The following is a 22,681-nucleotide window of genomic DNA, read 5'->3' as shown; positions in this document are numbered from 1 at the left end:
GAACTACAGAGACAGCAGCCCTGTCCTTATGGAGCTAACATTCTCTGTCAGAAAAAGGTTAGTTGCTTTACATTGTTGTGTTAGTTTCTGCTGTATAACAAAGTGAATCAGCTATACGTATACATATATCCCCATATCCCCTCCCTCTTGCGTCTCCCTCCCACCCTCCCTATCCCACCCCTCCAGGCGGTCACAAAGCACTGAGCTGATCTCCCTGTGCTATACGACCGCTTCCCACTAGCTATCTATTTTACATTTGGTAGTGTATATATGTCCATGCCACTCTCTCACTTCTTCCCAGCTTAACCTTCCCCCTCCCCATGTCCTCAAGTCCATTCTCTATATCTGTGTCTTTATTCCTGTCCTGTCCCTAGGTTTCAGAACCACTTTTTTTTAAGATTCCATATATATGTGTTAGAATACGGTATTTGTTTTTCTCTGACTTACTTAACGCTGTATGACAGACTCTAGGTCCATCCACCTCACTACAAAAAACTCAATTTCGTTTCTTTTTATGCCTGAGTAATATTCCACTCAATAATGTGCCACATCTTCTTTATCCATTCATCTGTTGATGGACACTTAGGTTGCTTCCATATCCTGGCTATTGTAAATAGTGCTGCAGTGAACATTGCTGCAGTGGTTCATGACTCTTCTTGAATTATGGTTTTCCCAGGGTATATGGCCAGTAATGGGATAGGAGGGTCATTCGGTAGTTCTACTTTTAGTTTTTTAAGGAATCTCCATACTGTTCTCCACAGTGGCTGTATCAATTTACATTCCCACCAACAGTGCAAGAGGGTGCCCTTTTCTCCACACCCTCTCCAGCATTTACTGTTTGTAGATTAAAAAAATATATATATATATGTACATAACAGAAAAATTTACTATTAGTGACATTTAATGTATTCACAATTTATACAGCCATCACCACTATCTAGTTTCTGAACATTTTCATCATCCTGAAGGGAAATCCTGTACCCATTAAACAGTTTTTCCTTGTTTCCCTCTCCCACCACCTCCCACCCTAGGGAACCATTAATCTGTTTTATGTCTTTAAGGATTTGCCAACTCTGGTTATTTCAATAAATGGAATCATATAGTAAAAAATAATAATAATTAAGAAAAAGGCTAGGAAGCCCTAACCTAAAGTTTAAAGTAAGTTGTTATGGCTGTTCTCCTTGTATTCCAAAAATGAAGAATCACTCTGCTTGATTATTTTACAAATGGATATCTTCTGAGTCATTTATAAACATTAAGACATTTTATTTGTTATCATTAAAGAAATAATTATGGGAAATCATGTTTACTACCTCTAAAATTGTATCTATATATAAAACTATACATACATATGCACATATAAAAATATACTTATATTTGGGTATATATGATTGTATAAAACCTGTTCTGTTTTAAATTATTTCACTACTATGCATTTCCACCTCCTAAATGAAATGGAAAATGTATATTAGTTTAAAGCTCTTAATGTCTTAGCAATTAAAAAGATTTTGCTACACAGAAAACTGGACTTTATTTTTATTCTCCACAGGACTTAGAAAGTCACATAGCACAGATATTCAGCAAATGTTGGTACAAAGAATTAATGAGTTGCAGGTGAGTGGGTAAATAAATGAACAAGTCCACATTTAGAAATAAAGGGTTTTAAGAGCTAAACTCCTTTGTGGTTATACATACAAAGATTATACAGACTAGTAATTCCAGGACACCATTTCACTAGAGAAACACAATTGAAAACCATTTCCTACAGCCAGCATGTTTTTGGCCAGGTTGCTTTCAGCAAACTAAGATGCCTATAAAATGCCTATTATAGACCGAGGGAAAGAACAAACTAGAACGTCCATCATATTAACCTTGCCTATATAAACAGAAGCCATAAACCCTTTGTGGTATTGGGGCCTCTCTCCACAGTGCATTTCTTGAACGTAGGAGACTTTGTTTAGCCTTTTTTTAAAAACAACGTTGTAATTATAGGGCTACTTACAGAGTTACATGTAAGGGCCTTTGAAGCAGGAGCATTCAATGGGGCAAAAATCACACTTCTAGACTTGAATAATTTTCCTTAGCATAGAATTTTTAAGGAATAAAATTGAAATGTAGCAAAAATTGTTGGAGTCATGTTCAAATTAATCGAATTTGTTGGCTTTCCTTGGTTGTGTTAATTTGCTAGGTAGTTTTAAGTAATCTGATGATAGAGGCCAGTAGGCCTATAGAGATGTTACTAGAATTTTCCAGAACTCTTCTTTTTAATGTAATAATTATGCTAGCCCAAAGGAATAGGAGACACATAAATAAGGAGCTATCAGGCTGACAAGTTAGCGCCAATAGGAATTCCTAAACCAAATTCTGTGCAGGCTACTCTTAAGGTAAGAAGTGTCCATTACTCACTCACTCATACAAGAGTACCATCTGCTCTTTTATGGTATCACTGTCTCTTTGCAAAAAAAAAGCAGCCTTTAGGATGGTAGGCCTGATGTTCTGGGCTAATTATAAGTTAGATAATTATATCTTGCTTAGCTACATTTCCCAAGTAGTTCTATATAAATTTCCTGCCTAACTCCTACACCTTAATTTTATCTTCTACTCTAATTCTTTCCAAGAACTGCAATGCACCGTTAATCCGCCCCTTGATTTGGGAGCAGATGTAGGGACTGTGCCACCCCATCGGTGGGCTAAATGACCCCTGACAACACTGGGATGTTATCCTTCAGGCAGTGATGGAGATGGAGAATCTGAAACTGGTTTGTAAAGGACAAAGGGTCCTTGAAGAGGGGAGGGTTAAATTTATTGTGCAAAGTGTCTGCTGTTGCATTTATATTATAGAAATCAGATTTTGGGGGGGTTGTATATTTGATTAATACACGTGCCATCTCGGTATTGGAGAAAATAAGTTGAAAACTGGTATTCAATTTTCTAAGAAAGGATTAACTGGCCTTTGTTGAAATCCTACAAGAGCACCAAGACTAAGGTGTATGTCCTGAGAGTTAAGATGATGGACCACTTAGGGAGAGGGCCCTGGTACTATTATTAGTGACACAGATGTGAAGGGCAAATGGCTTTGGTGACTGGAATGTAGGTCCAACTTTCTACTAGGGTAGTGTTATGGAATGGTGCAGGCTGGTAGACTAGAGGGTGATTGCTTCAGATCAAAAAGCAATCACTTGGGAAGCAGCTGAATTTGGAAGGTAAGAGCAGAGGAATTTTCTTCAAAGCCTGGTAGTAGCACACGACTACCAAATTCTACTATTAAAGAGCTCAGTGAGGCTGCTGTAGTCAGCATGGACTGTGGCTTAAAGTGGGGAACTGACCTCTACTGAACTGGGTTAAACATTTTGGCCAAAATTCTGCTTCCAGAAATAAAAGTATACAGCTTGAAGTTAAAAAGAATGTTAAAAGAGTTACCCAGAAAATGACATATATTCTCTAAAAATTATATCAGGTATGCAATAGAAACATTTGAGTTCTTGAGACAAAGGAAGGGAAAACACTGTAACACTGAAATTTGAGGCTGGGTTAACAGGTGCATCATACCGAAGATATGGCTGGGAGAGGAGGGAAGGGGGGGCCCAGGAGAGCACATACAACATCAGGAAATAGGTTTAAGATGGGTTTATAACAACCACAACCAGGGCACCAGACCCCTGAGGACAGAGGTCTGGACATAAGTACTTCCGTCTTAATGTGCATGTTTGGGTGGGGAGGCAGGCATGAGGATGCTGACAAGGGAAGAGTGCGTATGCTTCCATCTGCTCTGCAGCTCCCTCAACAAAGACCTCAGTGATGGATATTTTTAGGGCCAATGTTAGGTACAATATGATTTCAAAGGCTCACCAGTCTCCCACCCTCCTACTTCTTTCAGGGCAGAAGCTGTTTAAAACACCTTTAATAGGAGATCACCACCTTAAGGGATCAGGTCTTATTCACTTTTTAATCTCCCATAGAAGTTAGCTTAATACCTTAAAGAGAGTAGATGGTCAATAAACATTAGTTCAGAGAATGAATGAAAAAATGAAGGAATGATGAGCAATTTCAAAATTAAACATGAAGACTTTTAAATACAAAACAATATGTACAAGGTGGTGCAGTGACTAAAACCTTTTTATACTAAAACTTAATTAAGCAACAAATATAAAATGTTTGAAAGCAGAGTCTTTCCCATTTCTGTAGAGAGGATTTTAAACACAGACAATATAAGCACTAGGTCTCATATAAAATTGGGAAGGGGGAAGCAATAAGGGGAAGATTTGTGGACCCTGGGGTGACAGAGTAATCCAAAAATTAAGAGCACCAAAACTTTTTCCTTTTTGGATAAGCAGTTGGTCAGAAAACAGATACCTACAGGAAGAGAAATTTCTCCATTAAAAGGACAAAGGTACAAAATGAAAGAAATAAATTGCAAAAGACAGACTTCTTTGAACAATCTTCTTAATGGGTGGCCTTATTTACAACAGTCTGTGCATAAATTAAAGCTGTTCATAGGGGTTTGTCTGGTCCTGAGCAACAAGACATAACTCACCTGACCACTGCTGCTTTGCACGATGCATACACAGCTATAAATATTTGTTAGACAAGTGGCATAGTTATAAAGAAATCTAAATCCCAATGTATTAATTAATTTAAATATCATTTTATATTCTGAGGACATCCAGGTGGGCTCTCAGGAGAACTAATGAATCAGAAGATAGAAAGTTATTTTTAATATTTGCAAACACTGAGAAAATATTTGTGTTTTGTTATTCTGTTTTCCACCTCATTTCAGTTTCTTTGTTATTGTTTCAAAGCAATCTCTTAGGGAAAAAAGGCATTATGTAAATTTAGCATCAAGTGATATTACATCACCTTATTAGGCAACATCCTGGTAGGTTTCAGGAGTTCTTTAAAACAAAACCCATTCCATTCTTTCCTCTTCCTTCCCAGGGGTAAATCTACTATCAGTCTTAGATTTAATGTATCTGGCTATAAATTAATTGTATTACTCTCTAGTCATTGTCATTATTTTTATATTATCATGTGGTAACTTTCCAGTGGAGTCCCATGCAAACACACGGCTTGCCTTTAATATTTTCAGCGAGAGCACACAGCTAGATAAGGTCTATTCACCACAACGGTTTCTCTGTCTTGGTGGCATCTGTTACCACAAAAGTTTCCAGGGAGTGCGTGGTTTCATTTGTCCTAAGACTTTTTTTGCTGAGCAAGTATTTCTTCATTTTCACAGTCAATTCCAAACTGGAAGTCTAATATGAAGAAAATGATCAAAATATCTATAAAAGCTACTATGAAATAAAGTACTGTATCTGCATATTCCATTTAATCTCCATAGGGAGCCAAAATTCATGTTTCCTAGCAATGAGTGTAAACATCTCAATCATCGTCATTTTCCCCCCTCTCAGAACTGAAAAAAAAAAAAAAACATTAAGGATTTAGTTATATGTAGGACACATCTTTAAGTCTACCCAATTTTCTTTTTCTTTATCTCTCCTATTCTTTCAAAAGGAAATTCAGTTATCCGTGTGCAATAATACAGCGTTAGAAACATTTTTTCCGACAAAAAGACAGGATTGGAAAGGACTTAAGAAATCACCTCTGTTATCTTAGGTTGTCAGCGTTGGGGTCTTGGGCGGCTTCCCTGAAGAGTTTTGAAATAGGATTGGCCTCTGAGTTAAACTAAAATATAAACGTTTAAAGGATTGGAACAAAATTACTACGAGATTAAATGGCTCCCAAGCTAGCAAGACTCCACTGTAATCTGATTGCATATATTAGCAGAGCTTCATAATAAAGGACAGGGTCAGAAGGAAGCTGGAAAGATGGGCCAATATGGAGGCAAAAGGGTGGTGAGCAAGATGAACTTTATATCCAGCTACAGTCTAAGCAAGAGGGCTCCATGGTCCACAGACACTCTCTTCTCTCTAGTTCTCACATCACACTTCGCCCCTCCTGTTCTGGGTCCACGCTCGGGAAGCAGGCGTCTGATTCCAACTTGGCTCCTCGCATGGTAACCCTCCGGGGGATGGGGGAGGTTTGGCGGGTTAGAGAACACAGGTGTCCAGTCCCTCCAGCACTACATTTTTCGTTACAAATTGATCCACTGGCATCCTGGTTTACAATTTGGCTCTCCACGTACCTTGCCAGCATAGAATGTGCCGGCCAGTCCATCGTATCCCATCAGCAGTCACTCTTCTCATTGTAAATTAATGTAACAGTATGCTGATTGCAGATCTCAATCTCAGAGGCTCTGATTATATTTGAGAGCAAACTAGAGTACACTGATAAATCAAGTTCTCTCACAAGAATCTGACTTTGAATCGTAGAAAACTCATTAAGGTAATGTCAGATATCTTGAGAGACAGCCTTCAAGACCTCTCCATATGATCTAATTTCAACTCCCAGAATTTGATGCAGCAAGCTAAGCTTTTCCTTTCTGAAACTTCTATGCATAGGCAAGCATTTCATCTATACTATCCTAAGAAGTTGCTTCAGATAAAATCTCTGCTAAATCCTTTCTAATATAAGTGAAACCCAGTTTCTTTGTTTTTCTACTTTCTCATTAAAAATGAAATTTCCCCGGCAGTTCAACATTATTTTTATTTTCTCAAGGACTTCTTTTTTATAGATCTTCCGGCTACATATATAACTCCAATTATACTTCCCCTCCTCAGGTCATTTATGCTTGCTTTTATTCCTCTGAACCATATGCCTACACATATTTTATACATTTTGCCTGAACTGCATTGCCCCAATCTTGAGGTGATACTCAAGACAGGATAGCAGTGATTCTGACTGGTAGTAGAAAAACCTATTAAAAAATTGGGGGTTATATATTTTCACACTATGCTTATGCCAGATGCTTTTTAAATTTATATCTGGTCTATGTTACTTTAGACATTTATTTCTCATATTTGACCAAAGCCTACCCCTCCCCACTGAATATATCTCTGTTCTTGGTAAAACATTCTGGCTTCAGCTATATGATATTGAGTTACATTTAGTTTTAATTTTTTCCATCTCTGTCATTTTTAATCTTAAATTCATTTATAGCTATCAATTTAGTAAATTACAGCCAACTTTTAGTTATCTCTAACCTGATTATTTTCCCCACAAATGCCATTTTTGACTTTAACAGCAGACACCTATTCTATATAAGTAATTTGTTTTGTTTGCATTTCAAATAAGTTCTGTGTATTATTATTTTCAAGAAGTCTGTGTCATATAGTATGGAAGCCTATCAGAACTAACCAGTTTCTCATTTCAGGGACTCAATGGAAGAATTCAGCTTGACTATGTTATTTTTGGAACCATGGAGGTTTTGTGTGTGTGTGTGTGTTTGTGTGTGCGTGTGTGTGTAGTATTTATGTATTTAAAAGACATATAGGTACATTATTACAGAAGCATATGCACTGGTACATACCTCAGTGGATGAATATATATATATATATATATATATGTATATATATAGTTATGGTGGGTGCTTTGCTTAATCTGAAAAATATTTATTTCAGGATTGGAAAGAAAAGGAATAATAAATTGTCTAGGGACAGAAGGAGAAAGAAGTCATCACCACTGAGTATATTGTAACTTCAATATCATGTTTAGAGTACATTTTTAGATATTGGTTACTCCTATCTAAAAGATTATGGTAAAGCAATCTAAAGCCAAATATTAATTTTAAAATTATCTACTATATTCATTCATTTTTTTATACATCTTTATTGGAGTATAATTGCTTTATAATGGTGTGTTAGTTTCTGCTGTATAACAAAGTGAATCAGCTATACGTATACATGTATCCCCATATCCCCTCCCTCTTGAGCCTCCCTCCTACCCTCCCTATCCTACCCCCCTGGGTCGTCAAAAAGCTGATATTGTATGTGTGTGTAGTGATTCCCAAATTCAAACCCTCTGTGACAGTCTATGAGACCTACGTGCAATGACTACTCATTCGGGAAGAACACATTTCCTCTCTGCTCAGCATTATTTCATTAATACTTCCATTTTTACATGAAAACCTTATAAATTATTCTATCAGTTCTCTTTATGCAAATCCATGACTGGCTAATAGAGCTGAAACATCTATCTGCCTATGGTATGTACAAAGCTTCATTTTGTATACTTGAGTACCTCATAATATCAGTCCTCCTGACTTTGTTGCTCTGATCACCTTACCATTTTGTTTTGACATAAAACAAAATAAAAACTTTTGGTTTCTAGAGACCTTTACATGGCTGCCTTCTAAGAAGAAAGATTCATTGATCTTAACATTTGGGCTAACAAGATTAATATGAGTTTATAAAAATTACGAGATACTAAATATAATCAACAGTCCGGCAGGACATAACACGGAGTGGGCTGTTTGTTCTACTTATTTTCTTTTGTTCTCTCTGGCCTCACCCTCCTGCCCTGCCCCCCACCCCTCATACTCAGTCCCCTCTGGAACTACCTCCTCTGGTCCTCTCTCCCTCCCACTTACAAGACTGAACTGAGGGTTATTTCATTCTTTTGACAGAAAACAATTCCCTATCCTAAGAGAACGAATCTCTATGTCTCTGCTGGTTGACTTCCTGTCCATGTCAGTGTCCTAGGGCCCACCCCTCAGTCCCTGCCCACCCACTGGTAGACCTGGCCATCCCTGTCCTTCCCCGTTCTAATAGGGTCTCTGAACAATCTGTCAACAGCAAATTAATAAGATAAGAATGCAACGTCGGGCAGATCATGAGGGTTAGGCTTAGTGATGTGAGTTTCTTCTGAAAAGATAAAAAAAAAAAACAACCGTCAACATATTGTTTTCATATCTTATGTCTGAAAAAACGTGGATAACCTTTTGCAACATTTTTGTATTTCATCAGTATAAAATTCACCTGTTTTATTTGAAATACCTGGATATTAAAAACATGAAAGTCGTGCTCTACAGAAAGAGAGGCCTGATTTTATTTCTTTCATATAAAATGTTTTCCAATACGGTTCCAAACAAATTGTCACCTAAACCATATTTCTGAATATAATTCCCAGGTCCAAATCGGGGATATTGAAAGTAAAAAGGTAGGATTTCAAAATGAAGGTTTTACAGCTCTTATAAATGTATCTTTTACCCTACTGCTTAACAAAAATGCTTCAGCCTTCAACTTTAATTATGCTGAAAGCACACAGTAATACTGCAATCTAGAAGAAATTAAAAATTTCATAATCGATTAGCTTATCCGAGGCCCAATTTATTTTATTTTATTTTAATTTTATTTATTTCCCAATCTCCCAATTCATCCCACCCCCCACCCCCCAATTTCCCCCCTTGGTATCCATACATTTGTTCTCTACATCTGTGTCTCTATTTCTACTTTGAAAACTGGTTCATCTGTACCATTTTTCTAGATTCCACAAAAATGTATTAATATGTGATATTTATTTTTCTCTTTCTGACTTACTTCACTCTGTACAGTCTCTAGGTTGACCCACGTCTCCACAAATGACCCAATTTCGTTCCAATTTATGGCTGAGTAATATTCCATTGTATATATATACCACATCTTCTTTATCCATTCGTCTGTCGATGGACATTTGGTCCGCTTCCATGACCTACCTATTGTAAACAGTGCTGCAATGAACATTGGGGTGCATGTGTCTTTTTGAATTATGGTTTTCTCTGGGTATATGCCCAGTAGTGGGATTGTTGGGTCATATGGTAATTCTATTTTTAGTGTTTTAAGGACCCTCCATACCATTCTCCATAGTGGATGTGTCAATTTACATTCCCGCCAACAGTGCAAGAGGATGCCCTTTTCTCCACACCCTCTCCAGCATTTATTGTTTGTAGATTTTCTGATGATGCCCATTCTAACCAGTGTGAGGTGATACCTCAGTGTAGTTTTGATTTCCATTTCTCTCATGATTAGTGATGTTGAGCAGCTTTTCATGTGCTTCTTGGCCATCTGTATGTCTTCTTTGGAGAAATGTCTATGTAGGACTCCTGCCCATGTTTTGATGGGGTTGTTTGGTTTTTTGACATTGAGCTTCAAGAGCTGAGTATATATTTTGGAGATTAATCCTTTGTCCGTTGATTTGTTTGCAAATATTTTCTCCCATTCTGAGGGCTGTCTTTTCGTCTTGTTTATAGTTTCCTTTGGTGTGCAAAAGTTTTTAAGTTTCATTAGGTCCCATTTGTTTATTTTTGTTTTTATTTCCATTACTTTAGGAGGTGGGTCAAAAAGATCTTGCTGTGATTTATATCGAAGAGTGTTCTTCCTATGTTTTCCTCTAAGAGTTTTATAGTGTCCAGTCTTACATTTATGTCTTTAATCCATTTGGAGTTTACTTCTGTGTATGGTGTTAGGGAGTTTTCTAATTTCATTCTTTTACATGTAGCTGTCCAATTTTCCCAGCATCACTTACTGAAGACACTGTCTTCTCTCCATTGTATATCCTTGCCTCCTTTGTCATAGATTAATTGACCATAGGTGTGTGGGTTTACCTCTGGGCTTTCTATCCTGTTCCATTGATCTATATTTCTGCTTTTGTGCCAGTACCGTATTGTCTTGATTACTGTAGTTTTGTAGTGTAGTCTGAAGTCAGGGAGTCTGATTCCTCCAGTTCTGTTTTTTTGTTGTCAAGATTGCTTTGGTTATTTGGTGCCTTTTGTGTCTCCAAACAAATTTTAAGATTTTTTGTGCTAGTTCTGTAAAAAATACCATTGGGGGCTTCCCTGGTGGCGCAGTGGTTGAGAGTCCGCCTGCCAATGCAGGGGCCACGGGTTCGTGCCCCGGTCTGGGAAGATCCCACATGCCGCGGAGCGGCTGGGCCCATGAGCACTGGCCACTGAGCCTGCGCGTCCGGAGCCTGTGCTCCGCAATGGGAGAGGCCACAACAGTGAGAGGCCCGTGTACTGCCAAAAAAAAAAAAAAGCCATTGGTAATTTGATAGGGATTGCATTGCATCTGTAGATTGCTTTGGGTAGTATAGTCATTTTCACAATATTGATTCTGCCAATCCAAGAACATGGTATATCTTTCCATCTGTTTGTGTCATCTTTGATTTCTTTCATCAGTATCTTATAGTTTTCTGAGTCCAGGTCTTTTACCTCCTCAGGTAGCTTTATTCCTAGGTATTTTTTTCTTTTTGTTGCAGTGGTGAATGGGATTGTTTCCTTAATTTCTCTTTCTGATCTTTCGTTGTTAGTGTATAGGAACGCAAGAGATTTCTGTGCATTAATTTTGTAACCTGCTATGTTACCAAATTCATTGATTAGCTCTAGTAGTTTTCTGGTGGCATCTTTAGGATTCTCTATGTATAGTATCATGTCATCTGCAAACAGTGACAGTTTTACTTCTTTTACAATTTCTATTCCTTTTATTTCTTTTTCTTCTCTGATTACCGTGGCTAGGATTTCCAAAACTATGTTGAATAACAGTGGCTAGAATGGACATCCTTGTCTTGTTCATGATCTTAGAGGAAATGCTTTTAGTTTTTCACATTTGAGAATGATGTTTGTTGTGAGTTTGTCATATACGGCCTTTATTATGTTGAGGTAGGTTCCCTCTATGCCCACTTTCTGGAGAGTTTTTATCATAAATGGGTGTTGAATTTTGTCAAAAGCTTTTTCTACATCTATGATCATAGGTTTTTATTCTTCAATTTGTTAATATGGTGTATCACATTGATTGATTTGCCTATATTGAAGAATCCTTGCATCACTGGGATAAATCCCACTTGATCATAGTGTATGATCCTTTTAATGTGTTGTTGGATTCTGTTTGCTAGTATTTTGCTGAGGATTTTTGCATCTATATTCATCAGTAATGTTGGTCTGTAATTTCCTTTTTTTGTAGTATCTTTGTCTGGTTTTGGTATCAGGGTGATGGTGGCCTTGTAGAAAGAATTTGGGAGTGTTCCTTCCTCTGCAATTTTTTGTGAAGGATGGGTGTTAGCTCTTCTGCAAATGTTTGATAGAATTCACCTGTGAAGCTATCTGGTCCTGGACTTCTGTTTGTTGGAAGATTTTTTTTTTTTTGCGATACGCAGGCTTATCACTGCTGTGCCCTCTCCCATTGTGTAGCACAGGCCCTGGACGCACAGGCTCAGTGGCCATGGCTCACGGGCCCAGCCGCTCCGTGGCATATGGGATCTTCCCAGACCGGGACACGAACCCGCGTCCCCTGCATCGGCAGGCAGACTGTCAACCACTGCGCCACCAGGGAAACCCTGTTGGAAGATTTTTAATCACAGTTTCAATTTCATTACTTGTGATTGGTCTGTTCATATTTTCTATTTCTTCCTGGTTCAGTCTTGGAGGGTTATACCTAAGAATTTGTTCGTTTCTTACAGATTGTCCATTTTATTGGCATTGAGTTGCTTGTAGTAGTCTCTTAGGATGCTTTGTATTTCTGTGGTGTCTGTTGTAACTTCTCGTTTTTCATTTCGAATTGTATTGATTTGAGTCCTCTCCCTCTTTTTCTTGATGAATCTGGCTAAAGGTTTATCAATTTTGTTTATCTTCTCAAAGAACCAGCTTTTAGTTAGATTGATCTTTGCTACTGTTTTCTTTGTTTCTATTTCATATATTTCTGCTCTGATCCTTATGGTTTCTTTCCTTCTACTAACTTTGGGGATTTTTTTGTTTTTCTTTCTCTAGTTCCTTTAGGTGTAAGGTTAGATTGTTTATTTGAAATTTTTCTTGTTTTCTGAGGTAGGAATGTATTGCTATAAACTCCCCGCTTAGAACTGCTTTTGCTGCATCCCACAGGTTTTGGCTCATCATGTTTTCGTTGCCATTTGTGCCTAGGTATTTTTTAACTTCCTCTTTGATTTCTTCAGTGATCTCTTAGTCATTTAGTAGTGTATTGTTTAGCCTCCATGTGTTTGTGTTTTTTACTTTTTTTTCCTGTAATTTATTTCTAATCTCATAGCTAATTTATTTCTAATCTCTAATCTCATAGAAGTATTTCTAATCTCGTTATGGTCATAAAGGTGCTTGATATGATTTCAATTTTCTTAAATTTACCAAGGCCTAATTTGTGACCCAAGATGTGATCTATCCTGGAGAATGTTCCATGTGCACTTGAGAAGAAAGTGTAATCTGCTGTTTTCAGATGGAATGTCCTATAAATATCAATTAAACCTATCTGGTCTATTGTGTCATTTAAAGCCTGTGTTTCCTTATTGATTTTCTGTCTTCATGATCTGTCCATTGGTGTAAGTGAGGTGTTAAAGTCCCCTACTATTATTGTGCTACTTCCATTTCCCCTTTAATAGCTGTTAGCCTTTGCCTTATGTATTGAGGTGCTCCTATGTTGGGTGCATATATATTTATAATTGTTATATCATCTTGGATTGAGCCCTTGATCATTATGTAGTGTCCTTCCTTGTCTCTTATAACATTCTTGATTTTAAAGTCTATTTTATCTGATATGAGCATTGCTATTCCAGCTTTCTTTTGATTTACATTTGCATGGAATATCTTTTTCCATCCCCTCATTTTCAGTCTGTTATGTGTCCCTAGGTCTGAAGTGGGTCTCTTGTAGACAGCATATAGATGGATCTTGTTTTTGTAACCATTCAGCCAGTCTGTGTCTTTTGGTTGGAGCATTTAATCCATTCCCATTTAAGGTAATTATTGACATGTATGTTCCTATTACCATTTTCTTAATTGCTCTGGGTTTGTTTTTGTAGGACCTTTTCTTCTCTTGTGTTTCCCACTTAGAGAAGTTCCTTTAGCATTTACTGTAGAGCTGTTTTAGTGGTGCTGAATTCTCTTAGCTTTTGCTTGTCTGTAAAGCTTTTGATTTCTCCACTGAATCTGAATGAGATCCTTGCCAGGAAGAGTAATCTTCGTTGTAGGTTCTTCCCTTTCATTACTTTAAATATATTGTACCACTCCCTTCTGGCTTGCAGAATTTCTGCTGAGAAATCAGCTGTTAACCTTACGGGAGTTCCCTTGTATGTTATTTGTCGCTTTTCTCTTGTTGCTTTTAATAATTTTTCTTTGTCTTTAATTTTTGTCAATTTGATTACTATGTATCTTGGCATGTTTCTCCTTGAGTTTATCCTACCTGGGACTCTCTGCCCTTCCTGGACTTGGGTGGCTATCTCCTTTCCCACGTGAGGGAAGTTTTTGACTATAATCTCTTCAAATATTTTCTCGGGTCCTTTCTCTTTCTCTTCTCCTCCTTCTGGGACCCCTATAATGTGAATGCTGGTGTGTTTAACGTCATCCCAGAGGTCTCTTAGGCAGTCTTTATTTCTTTTCATTTATTCTGTTCCATGGCAGTGATTTCCACCATTCTGTCTTCCAGGTCACTTATCTGTTCTTCTGCCTCAGTTATTCTGCTATTGATTCCTTCTAGTGTATTTTTCATTTCAGTTATTGTATTGTTTATCTCTGTTTGTTCTTTAATTCTTCTAGGTGTTTGTTCTTTAATTTTTCTAGGTCTTTGTTAAACATTTCTTTCATCTTCTCGATCTTTGCCTCCATTCTTTTTCCAAGGTCCTGGATCATCTTCACTATCATTATTCTGAATTCTTTTCCTGGAAGGTTGCCTATCTCCACTTCATTTACTTGTTTTTCTGGGGTTTTATCTTGTTCCTTCATCTGGGACATAGTCCTCTGCCTTTTCCTTTTGTCTCTCTTTCTGTGATCGTGGTTTTCGTTCTGCAGGCTGCAGGATTGTAGTTCTTCTTGTTTCTGCTGTCTGCTTTCTGGTGGATGAGGCTATCTAAGAGGCTCGTGCAAGCTTCCTGATGGGAGGGACTGGTGGTGGGTAGACACGGGTGTTGCTCTGGTGGGCAGTAAAACTTTAATCTGCTTGTCTGCTGATGGGTGGGGCTGGGTTCCCTCCCTGTTGGTTGTTTGGCCTTAGGTGACCCAGCACTGGAGCCTACAGGTTCTTTGGTGGAGCTAATAGCGGACTCTGGGAGCGATCTCATCAAATGAGTACTTCCCAGAACTTCTGCTATCAGTGTCCTTTTCCCCTCGGTGAGCCACTGCCGCCCTCTGCCTCTGCAGGAGACCCTCAAAAACTAACAGGTATGTCTGGTTCAGTGTCCTGTGAGGTCACTGATCCTTTCCCCCCAGGGGCCTGGTGTGCACACTACTTTGTGTGTGCTCTCCAAGCCTGGAGTCTCTGTTTCCCCCCAGTCCTGTTGAAGTCCTGCAATCAAATCCTGCTGGCCTTCAAAGTCCAATTCTCTGGGGATCCCTCCTCTTGTTGCCAGACCCCCAAGTTGGGGAGCGTGACATGGGGCTCAGAATCTTCACTCCAGTGGGTGGACTCTCGTGGTATAATTGTTCTCCAGTTTGTGAGTCGCCCACCCAGTGGTTATGGGATTTGATTTTATTGTGATTGTGCCCCTCCTACCATCCCACTGTGGCTTCTCCTTTGTCTTTGGATGTGGGGTATCTTTTTTGGTGAGTTCCAGTGTCTTTCTGTTGATGACTGTTCAGCAGCTAGCTGTGGTTCTGGTGCTCTCGCAAGAGGGAGTGAGCGCATGTCCTTCTACTCCGCCATCTTCAGTACATAATCTCCCCATTTTATTTTTATCTTTCCTTCTCTCTCTGGCTCCCTCTTTTTCCTTCTCTCTTCCTTTCCTTCCCTCTCTCTCCCATCTCTCTGCCTCTCCCCTACCATTTCTTCTTTCCTCCCCTTCCTCCTTTTTATTTTTTTAAATATTTTGTTAGAAAATACAGGAGTTCTAGAGGCACATAAGCCTAGAGTTTAATCTTGGTTTGGACGCTTATCACAATATTTACCGTTTTTCCTGTGGTGAGTTAATTAACCCCTCTGAAGTTGTTCCTTCAGTTATGAAATGGAAACTGTGATATATAACCTGCAAAGTTTTGGAGGTGGACTGAATGAGCCAATATATGTAAATGCCCATGGTAAATGTTTACTACTAATGCCATTTCCCCTCCATTTATATCATTACCTAATTTGGAGATAATTATTTTTAAGTATTATTTATCCAACTATATAGGTAACAATATATTTAGCCTGAACTCCAGATCCAATACCAAGAGAAAGAAAGAGTCATCATTTCTTCAAGAGAATTTAAAATATGAGGTGAATGTCAAAGTGGCTGTGGCATTCCTAGTAAACTATCACTCTGCAACATTATTCACTGTCATAAAAACTACCAGTTGCTGGTTGTGGCAAATAGTAAGCAAACACAACAGGGTAATTAGAATCCAGCTGCTATTTGGGTGACTTAGTATTTTAGAGAAGTTTTGTCACTCCCTGATGGGAAAATAACAACCTACCAAACATACAGTCTTCAAAATAAAATGTATCTATTATTTCGTCCATATGCAATTCTACATAGAAATGCATAAAGATGAGTTCTTTTAACTTTATTTCTTTGAACTTCTTTAACATTTCCTTTACTTTCCACGGCAATGGGATTTGATTCAATTATGAGTAAACAACAACAAAACTGCAAAATAATGTTGATGGGGTGACAGAAATATTTTGCAGCTTTTCTAAGGTTATGGATATAGAGTGTTCTTATTTGGATCTATGGAGATGCTTGACTCTAGGCAGAACTCTGAGTGGATAATGAGTTAATAATGCCATATCCCTGGTGGACATATGCCAATTTGGTTAAAATGTGAAATACAGGTGTCTACAGGTTTTTTGTGAAGCAACACAGAGAACAGGAAAATCTTTTCTTTGACTTATCTTCCTGACTAAAGCTGATCTACTTGATTCATTCAAATTGTTATTGCTGTAACCATATAAAATGATATTTCATTTGGCAACTTGACACCAGGCTCAAATGTGCCCTCATCAGAAATGGAGAGATATGAGAATAAAATATCCCTCAACACCTCTAACATGCTGGTCTCACCTGTCTGATTCCATAGAGAGATACACGTTGCACAACTGAGGGAATAAATCACTGCTACTCTAGAATTTCTCAGTTGTCCATTTAAAAAATAATGTTTACTGGTCAATTTTATGTATCAACTTAGCTAGGCTTAGGTGCCCAGTCATTAAACCAAACACTAGCCTAGGTGTTGCCATGTAGGTATTTTATAGATATCATTAAAGTCTATTATCAATTGACTTTAAGTAAGAGTGGTTATGCCAGATAATCTGGATGGGCTGATTCTATCAGTTGAAAGGACTTAGAGTAAAGCTGAGGCAAATGTTATTTAAAAAGTATCATCTTTGCCTTCCTTGTATTCTCATAGCATCCAGCAGAGTATTTTGTATTCAATAAATGTTGCTGAATAAATAACTGAGCAATTTCTCAATAATACTCTAGATATTTCCAAGATATTTTTATAGTAAAACTCTCTTTTCTTTCAATATCCTGTTTAAGCTATTTTGAATGGAGCTGGAGGAGTCAGGCTTGCTGACTTCAGACAATACTACAAAGCTACAGTATACTACTGACACAAAAAAATACATATAGATCAATGGAATAGGATAGAAAGCCCAGAAATAAACCCACGCGCCTATGGTCAGTTAATCTACGACAAAGGAGGCAAGGATATACAATGGAGAAAAGACAATCTCTTTAACAAGTGGTGCTAGGAAAATGGGACAGCTACATGTAAAAGATTGAAATTAGAACATTCTCTAACACCATATACAAAAATAAACACAAAATGGATTAAAGACCTAAATTTAAGACTGGATACTATAAAACTCCTAGAGGAAAACGTAGGCAGAACACACTTTGACGTAAATCACAGCAATATTTTTTTGGATCTGTCTCCTAGAGTGATGGAAATAAAAACAAAAATAAACAAATAAGACCTAATTAAACTCAAAAGCTTTTGCACAGCAAAGGAAACCAGAAACAAAATGAAATGACAACCTACAGAATGGGAGAAAATATTTGCTAACAATGCTACCAACAAGGGATAAATTTCCAAAATATACAAACAGCTCATACAGATTAATATCAAAAAAACGAACAGCCCAATCAAAAGATGAGCAGAAGACCTAATTAGACATTTCTCCAAAGAAGACATACAGATGGCCAACAGGCACATGAAAAGATGCTCAACATCACGAATTATTAGAGAAATGCAAATCAGAACTACAATGAGGTATCACCTCACACCAGTCAGAACGGCCATGATTAAAAAGTCTACAAATAATAAATGCTGGAGAAGACATGGAGAGAAAGGAACCCTCCTACATTGTTGCTGGGAATGTAAACTGGTGCAGCAACTATGAACAGTATCCATACTGTTTCTTAAAAAACCAAAAAGAGAGTTACCATATGATCCTGCAATCCCATTCCTGGGCATATGTCCAGAGAAAACTCTAATTAAAAAAGATACATCGAGCTACTCTGGTGGCGCAGTGGTTGAGAGTCTGCCTGCCGATGCAGGGGACATGGGTTCGTGCCCCGGTCCGGGAAGATCCCACATGCTGCGGAGTGGCTGGGCCCGTGAGCCATGGCCGCTGAGCCTGCGTGTCCGGAGCCTGTGCTCCGCAACGGGAGAGGCCACAGCAGTGAGAGGCCCGCGTACCGCAAAAAAAGAAAAAAGAAAAAAAAAAAAGATACATGCACCCCAAAGCATCACTATTTACAATAGCCAAGGCATGGAAGCAACCTAAGTGTGCATCAACAAATGAATGAATAAAGAGGATGTGGTATATATACACAATGGAAAATTATTCAGCCATAGAAAACAACGAAATAATGCCATGTGCAGCAACATGGATGGACCTAGAGATTATCATATTAAGGTAAGTCAGATAGAGAAAGACAAATATCATGATATCACTTATATGTACAATCTTAAAAAATGATATAAATGAACTTATTTACAAAACAGAAATAGACTCACAGACATAGAAAACAAACTTATGGTTACCAAAAGGGATAGTGTGGGGGGTGGAAAAGGTAAATTAGGAGTTTGGGATTAACAGAGACACAGTACTATATATAAAATAGATAACCAACAAGAACCTACTGTACAGCACAGGGAACTATATTCAATATCTTATAATAACCTATAATGGAAAACAATCTGAAGAAGAATATATATATATGAATGAATATATATGTAAGTATATATAACTGACTCATTTTGCTATAAAACTGAAACTAATACACTGTACATTAACTATACTTCAATTAAAAATGATTAATAAAAACATAATTTATCAAATCTGACAAAGTAGGTTTATCCTCACTTTATGATGTCATTAAAATGTATAATTATAAAGATTATGTACAACCAAAAAAGTTTGATTTAAGCACACGAAGAGACAATTTTCAAATTCTACAGAGTGATATAGAATTACTTCAAAGTTCTCATTTATTTCTATTTTAGTCATTAAAAAATGAAGCTACACACACACACAGGCACTCACAAAATAAAACGGCAGCATTAAAAACAATCTTTATCATGCTATAGAAGGTCCATGTTCTTCAAAGTCTCACCTTAAAGCTCAAAATGCTGGCAACTTGAAATGAGTACACTTTTAGTAGAAGTCAGACAAGCTATCCTCAATAAATCTGACCTTAAGATTAATTTATTAATCAAAATATTGGATTTGACCCAAGGCCACTTGACAAAGAGTATTTCTAATCATAGACAGAAAAAGTAAATGCCAGGAGGGAAAATGTTCTTTCATGGTGGTTGAAGAGATGGGGTGGGTACAGATACTGCTGGGCTTAGTTCTACCCTCACTTTGGTGGCAGCACACTGACCTCTCTACATGTTCACACTTTCTTAATGTGTCAGAAAAAAAGGTTTATAGTAGGACAGATTTGCATTTGAACCCCAGCTTGCCCGCTGTAGTGATGTTCAGTGAGTTTATTCACCTCTTTGAGCCCTGTGTTTGCAAAATGGAGATAATAAAATCTACTTTGCATAACTTTGACAGTTAAATGAGATAAAATGGCAAGGATGGTATTGGTCAATAGAATTTAATGGAAATCTCTACCTTCTTCTTTACCTCCTTTCTCAGAGCAGGTGTTCATTCTTTGCCAAGGCAAATTCCATACTCTTTTTTCTCTCGTGGGACTTCTTACGTTCCTTATCTGTCTTATACCTTTAGCTTCATCTTCTTCACTGCCTCCTACATTTATAAACTTACTTATAACTCCCTCATCCTTAAAATCCCCAAACCCTCACTTGGGCTCCGCCTTCCGGTTAAGCAGCAATTCTCTATATAGCCATCCCTTTACCATGGAACTTTTAAAAACCTTCACTTGTTTCCTTTTGCCATTCATTCTCCAGTGGCTCCACCCAGCAGACCCCACAGATGTGAAACTCCAGTGGCCTCGCAACAGCCAAAGCCAGGGGCTGACTTCCTTCTTTGATGTCTCACCACTGACCACATCTCAGTTTTCCTGTTTTTGTTTTTTACCTGTTGATTGTTAAACACACATTTCCCTTAGCTTCCCCATTATAAGGCTTTTCTAATTTGATTCTCTTCCTACTGCTCTGATCATTACTTTTGAGTCCCTTTAGTTAGCAGCATCCACTCCTTAAATTACTTTTTCAAGTTAGTATTTTCTTTCCTTCTGTTCTTTTCTTGCACCTCCCACGACCTCTTTGAGTCATCTTGTGAAGGCTTTACAACTGTTCATAGTCATCCATTTTACCTTTACCCCTGGGTACATGGGAAGACTGCATTTTCCCTTCCCCTAAAGTTACTCTACATATACGCAATCACAGATCCTGTTCATTCTACTATCTAAACTTAAAACCGGCTTTCCTCCTAATTCCCAGTGAACATACAGGTCATCCAGTCTCCTCTGCACTCCTGTGACATTGTACCAGATGGTCCATCATACAAACTCTGCCCTTCCTGGATTCTATCCTCCTCATCACAGCCAGAATACCCTTACTTACAACCACTTCCTTTGCCCTTGGAGTGAAACCCTTACCATCACTCAGAGACTCTGGACTGCTCTCCTCAAGTCTGCTTTCCTCTCTCTCACCTTCACGGTCTCTGCTGCAGCCACTCTGACCTCTCTCATTTCCTTCAAAGTCCTGTGTTCCTTGACCTGCATCTCAGAATTACTGCACATTCTCACATCTCAAACCTAGATGTCCCACTGCCATTTTTTTCTTAGTTAACTGAAATGAATCCTTCACACCTCAGCCTACATATCACAATTCCTGATACACAAGAAACAATACATATATATGGATTGATTATCTCATCCATTATTCCAGCTGAGACTTTGATCAACTCCTACCCACACTGCTGAAATAATCTCTACTCTCCCCTGTGACCATTCTGTCCCTTTTAACTACAGGGTCCTCTATGAAGATGCCAGTTGCCTGGGTGTAGAATATTGCTAGATTTAATTTTCTGCTTTTACCTTTTAGTTATTACTATCTTCATTGCTTGTCCCATTTAATTGTATCCTCCAATTTCATTACAATTATTTAACATAATAATTAAGTAGATAAATGATTAATCTTTTGATTAACATACTGACTAGTCACAATGAAACTCATTCACGGAAAATGCCAGTCTTTAGCTGCAGTTGAGCAATGTTTTATCTATGTTGTTTCAAGAGTTAAACATCATAGTTTCTTATAATGCACATCACAAGCTGAAAATTCACTTTTTTGATAGCTTCACTGAAGTTTAGAATTTTTTTCTAAAAATAGGTTATAAGTTATAATGCCAGACTCATGTTTTCTTGTCTTTTGGATGCCACTAAATCACAGTTCAGTATCATTAAAGTATATTGAATTTTACACAGCTTACTTAACAGGTAAAAATTGTGAACATAACTCCTTTTCAATAGATACAAAATCTAATAGTAAACTACCCAAAAGGATGGATAATTTATACTGTTTCTTTCCAAAAAAGAAGCAATAAAACTATGACTTATGAGAACAAAACTACATGGCACAATGAAAAACACTGAGAACAAATGAAATTAACACTAAATATAGTCAGAAAAATAGGAAACATACCAACTTTATATCTCTATAATTAAATATTTATATATGTAGGGAATAAATGCTTTAGAAGAATATGCTTAATTAGAAAGCATAAAGTTTTATAAAATAAATACATGACAACAGTGCATCTAAAATACACAAATAAGCATTTAAAATCAGGCTAATAGGTCTTATCCAAATATAGAGCAATATTTTTGCCATTTAAAAGCATTAGGATTGTTGACTAAGTCTTGACTCAAGTGGGATCTAATATACTTTCTCCTGGTGTCTAATTTATCAAATTTAATTTCTTGAGGTATTTATTTTCAGAAGTAGATTTCACTGTTTAAAGATTTCTGCCTTTCATTAAGTTCAGATATCAGTATATTTGCAGTTCTGGGGATATAAATATAAAACATGTTAACATCCTTGTGGTTTTGGATAGCTATTAATGGTGGGTTGTTTTTTTTTTCCTTTTGGGTAGAATTAATTTGTTTATTTTCAAATTGGATGAAATCAAATAACCTTGTCTTTATTCTGTGTCTTTTGTAAAGTTGATTAAGGACAACTGAATTAATAGTTACACTGCAAGGATGGATATGACCATAAAGAATGGCAAAAGCATTACTTTAAAATTGATTCCGTTTAAAGATTTTGTAGTAATAAAAAGAAATGATGGGACTTTCCTGGTGGCACAGTGGTTAAGAATCTGCCTGTCAATGCAGGGGACATGGGTTTGAACCCTGGTCTGGGAAGATCCCACGCACCACAGAGCAACTAAGCCCATGAGCCACAACTACTGAGCCC

At 37.6% G+C, this 22,681-nt stretch overlaps 1 protein-coding gene across 1 annotated transcript in view; it reads right to left on the bottom strand.

Moving 5' to 3' along the window:
• Window positions 1–22,681, bottom strand: part of CNTNAP2 (contactin associated protein like 2) — a 2,079,227-nt gene that overhangs the window by 672,230 nt on the left and 1,384,316 nt on the right. The window lies entirely within an intron of this gene.

This window comes from Monodon monoceros, unplaced genomic scaffold (assembly GCF_005190385.1).
Source record: "Monodon monoceros isolate NGI ecotype Baffin Bay Population unplaced genomic scaffold, NGI_Narwhal_1 Super_Scaffold_2, whole genome shotgun sequence".
Classification (NCBI taxonomy): domain Eukaryota; kingdom Metazoa; phylum Chordata; class Mammalia; order Artiodactyla; family Monodontidae; genus Monodon; species Monodon monoceros.
The sequence above is the reverse complement of the archived record's forward strand: the minus strand, read 5'-3'. Positions and strand labels throughout refer to the sequence as shown.